Source organism: Alosa pseudoharengus, unplaced genomic scaffold (genome assembly GCF_046254945.1).
Source record: "Alosa pseudoharengus isolate Yale_2024_CS ecotype anadromous, Long Island Sound unplaced genomic scaffold, YU_APseudo_1.1 YU_APseudo_1.1_scf_3, whole genome shotgun sequence".
In the NCBI taxonomy this organism is placed as follows: Eukaryota; Metazoa; Chordata; class Actinopteri; order Clupeiformes; family Clupeidae; genus Alosa; species Alosa pseudoharengus.
This window is the reverse complement of record NW_027468718.1, coordinates 35,866,272-35,873,771: the sequence shown is the minus strand read 5'-3', so window position 1 is coordinate 35,873,771 and position 7,500 is coordinate 35,866,272. Positions and strand designations below refer to the sequence as shown.

General features: G+C 50.0%; 1 protein-coding gene across 1 annotated transcript in view; it reads right to left on the bottom strand.

Annotated features, from left to right (window-relative positions):
* Positions 1–7,500, bottom strand: part of map3k13 (mitogen-activated protein kinase kinase kinase 13) — a 57,637-nt gene that overhangs the window by 39,054 nt on the left and 11,083 nt on the right. The window contains exon 2 of the mRNA XM_076264156.1: positions 5,655–5,737. The gene's annotated coding sequence lies outside the window, so the exon portion shown is untranslated. The remainder of the gene's footprint in view (positions 1–5,654; positions 5,738–7,500) is intronic.

The following is a 7,500-nucleotide window of genomic DNA, read 5'->3' as shown; positions in this document are numbered from 1 at the left end:
GTGTGTGTGTGTGTGTGTGTGTGTGTGTGTGCTACAGGCCCTTTTTTCCTGCCCCCCACTTCAGTGAAAACCTCAGCTCCACAAAAGAAAGAAAATCAATAGACAACGCTGCCCAGTGCTTCCATTAGTGAAGCTGCAGACTATACAATACTGACAAAGATACTTAAGAGCCATATTACACACACAGACACACACACACAGCCCCCCCCCCCCCACACACACACACACGCACATGCATGCACATTTAAGTGCCATATTACACAGACACACACACAGCCCAAACCTCCCACCCCACACTTGCACGCGTGTATGCACACACTTAAGTGCCATATTACTGTACACACACAGACACACACACAACCCTCAACCCCCCCCCCCCCCCCCAACACACTCACACAAGAATGACTTGCACACCATGGCACTATTGCACTGAAATGTCAGGCGTGTGCGTGTGTGTGTGTGTGTGTGTGTGTGTGTGTGTGTGTGTGTGTGTGTGTGTGTGTGTGTATGTGTGTGTGCGTGCATCACCTTCAGGAAGGTGCTGGACGGCGATGGCGGTTCCAGCCTGCAGAGACTAATGCCTCTTCACTCTCCCTTACCCATAAGTCCCGGCGGCGGGCAACTCATCCTGCGACTCGTTACATAAACACGCTTCACAGCAGAGCAAGAGAAGAGAAGAGGAGAGGAGAGAAGAGAAGTGGAGAGGAGAGGAGAGAAGAGAAGACAAGTGGAGAGGAGAGGAGAAGAGAAGAGGAGAGGAGAGGAGAGATGACCGGTGGAGAGGAGAGGAGAGGAGAGGAGAGAAGAGAAGTGGAGAGGAGAGGAGAGAAGAGAAGAGGAGAGGAGAGGAGAGATGACCGGTGGAGAGGAGAGGAGAGGAGAGGAGAGAAGAGAAGTGGAGAGGAGAGGAGAGAAGAGAAGAGGAGAAGAGAAGAGAAGAGAAGAGAAGAGGAGAGGAGAGGAGAGAAGATGAGAGGAGAGACCAATGGAGAGGAGAAGAGGAGAGGAGAGAAGATGAGAGGAGAGAAGAGAAGAAAAGAGGAGAGGAGAGAAGAGGAGAGAAGATGAGAGGAGATAAGAAAAGAGGAGAGGAGAGAAGAGGAGAGAAGAAAATAGGAGAGGAGAGGAGAGAAGAGGAGAGAAGATGAGAGGAGATAAGAAAAGAGGAGAGGAGAGGAGAGAGTTGAGGGTAAGAATGGAGGAAGGCCAGAGTATGGTCCAGCAGGGGACGAGGTAGAGACAGGAGAGAGAGAGAGAGTGAGAGACAGAGAGAGAGAGAGAGAGAGAATGCATGGGTCACACAGTCCCCTAATGTAGTTGCACACTTAATAATATTCAGAAAAAAGGAGAGTGAGAGAAAGAGAAAAAGTGAGAGAGAAAGGGGAGAGAGAGAGATTAAAAGAAAGGGGGAAGGGAAAGGGCGTGTGCTATTAAAATAATTCAGACTTGGGCTCCCCTGACAAAAGGCACTAGCCCTGCCTGAGGGTCCACTCCACACGGCTAGAGGGAGGAGACCAGGCCCAGTGGTCCACACACTGCCCCTCTATACACTCCCCTCTCTCTCCCTCTCTCTCTTCAACCTTCATCTCTCTCCTTCTCTTCATTTCTCTCTCTCTCACTCTCTCTCTCTCTATCTATCTGTCTGTCTCTCCCTCTCTCTGCCTCTCTCTCCCTCTCTATCTCTCTCTCTCTCTCTCTATCTGTCTGTGTCTCTCCCTCTCTCTCTGTCTATCTCTGTCTCTGTCCCCTCTCTCTCTCTCTCTTTCGTTCCATCTATCTTGCCCGTCCTTCACCAGAGGGCAGAGGGAAGTACCGCATCAAACACAAGCATCACTGCCTCGCACCAAAAATAGCACATGCGCGTGCACACGCACACACGCATGCACACACAGACACACACACACACACAGACACACACACACACACACACACACACACACACACACACACACACACACACACACACACACACAGCAATGGACTACCAGAACAATATATGCAAACCTAACTAGTTCAGGCATATGAATGCTAACACAGTAGCCCCGATGACAACACATTTAGACGCACATAGATGCACGCTCAGGTGCACGACACACACACACACACACAACTCACTGCATGCACTAGGTTACTCACAGATGATGGAGCTCTGATGCATGATCCTGCTTCAGCAGTGTTGAAGGAGCAAGAAATATCACACGCCAACACGACACACACTCTCTCTCTCTCTCTCACACACACACACACACACATACACCCACGCTGTCTTGGTCTTTCTCTCTCTCTCTAGTGCACACACACACACACACACACACACACTCCCACAGCCTTTACTGACGGAGCAATAGAGAGGGAGAGGAGGAGGAGCTGAGGGGAAGAGGAGAAGAAAGAGGGAGAGAGAGAGACAGAGAGAGAGAGGGAGAGAGAGCGAGAGAGGCTGAACGAGGGGGTGGAGGCTTGCTGCTGACGTCACGTTTTTCATGAATGAAGGGGAAGAGTGACGCAGAGAGGGAAGGAGGGGGATTTGGGGGGGGGGGGGGTGGTGAGCAGTGATACCAGCAGGACTGGTGGGGGTTGGGCTGGGTGGAGGAGAGAGAGAGAGAAGCAGGCAGGCGGCAGGGAGGGGAGGGGAGGGGAGGGGAGGGGAGAGGAGAGGAGGGGGGAGGAGGGGAGAGGAGAGGAGGGGAGAGGAGAGGAGAGGATGGGAGAGGAGGGGAGGGGGGAGCAGACAGGAGGGGATGGGCACTGGCGACGGAGACGGAAGAACAGAAGATTTGGGAGCTGTATGAATGGCGCTGGTGCATTCTAGGGCTCCTCTTGTTACTTCTGCTAGTGCCATCTGTGGCAGTCTATCGCTCTCTGTGCATGTGTGTGTGCGTTTGTCTGTCTGACTGTCTGTGTCTATGTCTGTATAAATACACACACACACACATTTTACTAGTATTTGTGTGCCTATAAGAGGAATCTAAGAGGGAGTCGTAAATTGTTTAAAAGTATGAGTGTGTACACAAAAACACAACTGTGTGTGTGTGTGTGTGTGTGTGTGTGTGTGTATGTGCGTGCATGTGTGTGTGTATGTGTGTGTATTTCTGTGTGTGCTTGCCAGCGAATTGACAAACATGTCAGTACACAACAACCAGGAGGCAAAATCCACAATCACTCTTCTCATCATCAAGATCACGACTGGGTTTAATGTGCTATTTTCTCCTCTTTTTCAAGCAGTAACTATTTATAACTCAATCCCTTTTGTGTGTGTGTGTGTGTGTGTGTGTGTGGGTGTGTGTGTGTGTGTGCGCGCCCGCTCGCTCGGAACAACGGTCCTGTTTAATAAGTGATCAGGAATTTTTGACGTCAGCATTGCAGGCTTAGCCTCTCTCAGGGCAGAATCACATGTAGCGCGGGGGCAGAGCTAGGTGGGGCGTGTGAGGGGTGTGTGTGCGTGCAGGGTGGGTGGTTGGGATTAGCGTTCTATTGCCCGCATGGTGTCCAGGGCCCGGTGAGAACCCCCCCCCCCCCCTTCTCCATCAGGCCGACCCAGAAATCCTGCCGTACCGTACCGTACCACACCACAGCCCACCACACTGTGGCGTGAGCAGAGGCACGATCAGGGAATACGGGGTACCACGGTGCTCTCTGCTACCACACACCACCTACCCCACAATCATTAACCCTTTGCTAGCGTCAGGAAGCACATATTACAACACACAACACACATGTAGACATAAATACCATGCACACAGTATCAGATCTAAACACTCTGACTGCACACACGCACACGCGCGCGCACACACGCACACACACAAACACACAAACAAACACACACACACACACACACACACACACACGCATACGCACGGCCGCATGCACACGTACACGCAAACACACACACAAACACGCACACTCGCCCGCACACACACACACGTACGCACAAACACAAACACACACACGCACGCACACACACGCACACACACACACTGGATCATAAATGGACAGTGAATATGCAGTGTGATGACTGCGCTATGGCATTGCCAGTGACCCCCTTGTGCACTGCATGTAAAAGTCATTTGGAACGGGCGTGTCAGCTGAACGAGCCGAGATGCGTGCGCCGTGGGGGCCAGAGCGGAACGTTCTGGAAGATTTCTGGAGGGACTCCAGCCGGCGTCAGGTCGTGCTGACTAAGACTGAGCAGCAGTGGCGTCCCTCCGTCCCTCCGCCACACCGCCCGCTTCACCCCAGCGGACCACGCCGGCGCTTACATCGCACCGCTGCTGCCGCGGCAACCCCGGAATGGAGGCAGGCGTAGAGCAGGGAACGTTCTAATCTATCTAGAACACTCCGCAGGCAGGGGACACAGAACCGCACCGGGCGGGCAGCTCATCACGGTACACCATAACACACAACAATAACAACAACAACAGAAAAAAAAACATCAACATGCTGACCCCCACTATGTGTATCACACAGCCTTTAAGCACTAACCACTAAGCAGCCATGCTTCCACAGCTTCACCTGGGAAACAGACATGCTAACAAGCCCAAGGTCATTGACTCCAAAACCAAACAGGACATCTAGCACAGCTCCACTGAACAGTCTACTGGCCTTGAACTAGCACGATGAAACCTGCTGCTGCACGTAACACTAATGCTATGCCTTTCTCTATGCCACACACACACACACACACACACACACACACACACACACACACACACACACACACACACACACACACACACACACACACAAAGAAGATGAACAAACATTCAGTCCAACACCAGGTCAACAGACACAGGGTTAGTCAAACTCAGGTGACTTCTCTCTCTCACACACACACACACACACACACACACACACACACACACACACACACACACACACACACAATAGTGTTTGACATTGAAAGATAGAGGGAGTGTTGTCTCCTCTGTATACATATTCCTGTAGTCCTGAGTAAACAGACTTGAATGAAATCATACATAAGCCTGGCCCTGTTCAGCTTGCCATTGCTGCTGGGGTCATTTGACTGTGTGTGTGAGCATGTGTGTGTGTGGTTTTAGAGAAGAGCAGGACTCAAAGGTCACCATGACCAGAGTCATGACACAGTTTGAAGGTAAGCTGGGGGCCAAAAGCACACAAACACACTGCCACACACACACACACACACAGACACACACAGAAAAACAAAGAAAAAAAGACATACTAATTTTTGGCTATAGAGAAATAACAGAACACAGAAATAAAACAAATATCCTACAGTGTGTAAGTTCCCTAGTCAAAACAATCACACGTGCAACACAAACTACCCCATGTGCCACACAACTAAACCCACGTACTGTATATAAACTACCCCTGTGGCCACACAACTTCCCCCATATACAACACAAACTACCTCCGTGGCTGGCTTCAGACCACACATACAACACAAACTACCCCTGTGACCACACAACTTGCCCCACATACTGTACAACACAAACTTCTCCTGTGGTCAGCTTCAGACCACACACATAGTGTCACACAAACCTCTCTGTGACATGTAATACATGTATACACACTCACAAAACCACAGCAGGTAATGCTCATCTGCTCTCACACACACACACACACACACACGCACACACACACACACACACACACACACACAGGGTCAGGGGACTTACCTTTCTGAGAGCTGATAACCATGTCCTGGTACAGTGCTGACTGTTCTCCTCACAAAACTGGCGTGACCCTTCAAGCCTGTCACCTGCATCATCAGCACACACACACACACACACACACACACACACAGAAAGAGAGAGAGAGAGAGAGAGAGGTTAAAGATCAACACACTCTATCACGCCACCTGTGCTAGGAGAAAAGAGAACTCGAGCACGTGTGTGTGTGTCAGTGTGTGTGTGTGTGTGTGTGTGTGCGCGTAGGTAGGTAGGTATCAGTGTGTCAGGAGCATTTGAAGTGATCAGGCTAAGAGCTGCTCTCGTGTTAATGTAATAAGCTGGAATGGAAAAGGGGGGATCCCGGCTCCCACAGACAGCAAGACGACAAACAACCACAGCCAAACACACAGTACACTTTAATCAAGCACAACACCACACACATCCAACCACCCCCCCCCCCCCCCAAAAAAAAAGGCAAGTGGTTCTGGGATCTTCTTCAAATGTATTTGTGATGGCCTAAGGTCATGTGAGGGACAGACAAACACAGCCATCATTCCCACCATGCATAAGTGGAAGAGATGCAGTGATATGTTATGGCAGTGTGTGTCATGCAAAAAAATGAACAAAGCAAAGATATCACCAGTGCAAAAAGAATTCTATGTAAAATACAAGATAAATTCTATGTAAAAAGATAAACAGCAATAAGAATGAATTATACACATCCCTAATACTTTATAAATAAATACTAAAGTTAAAAAAATAAATACTAAAAAATAGGACATTAAGATTGAAATGTTTGTGCAGAGACTAATTAATATAGCATGCTGCTCTATTGCTAACTGTATCTATCAACTGACTATCTAGACAGAATGTTAGCAAGCTGGCGCTCACAAGGCTGTTGGTTATGTTGTGTTTTGCATGCATTTTACTCCATTAGCTTGCTAATTTTAGACCAAAACACCCTGCTGCTGCTTCAGCTAATCTGATTGCATATACAATCTCTAGTCTAGACATTACACAGACACAAAACATGTGATTGGCTGATGTTAACACAAACAGAATATCCAGGCCATACTCACACAAACACACATACATGCATGCAAAGGTATTTTCTCCTTCTTTGGCTGACCAATTCATAAACACACACACACACACTGAGAGAGAGAGAGAAAGAGAGAGCACCATCACCACACATATACAGATGCCAAAAACACATGCCTCTTCCTCTTGAACCTCTACCTTACATGCGAGTAAATAATCCCAAATCGACGGAAACTCCGCGGTCCGGTTCTATGTGGACTGAGAGAGAGTGAGAGGGCGGTGCGATGGCTTCAGGAACTACCTCCTCCTGCTGCTGACCTACATCCTCCGGTGCCTGACGGGGTGCTTCTGTGCCACTGGCCCCAGAGCAGCAGAGGGAGCAGGCAAATAAGGCTCCGCTCCACACACACACACAACACACACAAGCAGAGGTGCACACGGCTCTTCTGAAGGAGTTAGGAGGGAGTTAGGGAGAGGGGAGGATGGGAGGGGTGGAGTGTGTGTGTGTGTGTGTGTGTGTGTGTGTGCGAAAGTGTGTGTGTAGAGGGCATAAGAGGGTGAAAGAGCTAAGGGGAGAGGTGGAGTGGGTGTGTGTGTGTGTTTGTGTGTGTGTCTGTGTCTGTGTGTGTGAAGTGGCAGGGGATCAATAGGGAGGAGGTTTCTTGGCTAATGAACAGATGCTCCGTGCCCCCCCCCCCCCTCCTCCCCTAACCACTGGGGTCCCACGAGGGGATGTGCCTACTGAGATATGGGAGGAGGACGGTGGCGGGGGGCTAGCATGTCTAATCTAAGCCCTGGAGCCACACCCTGC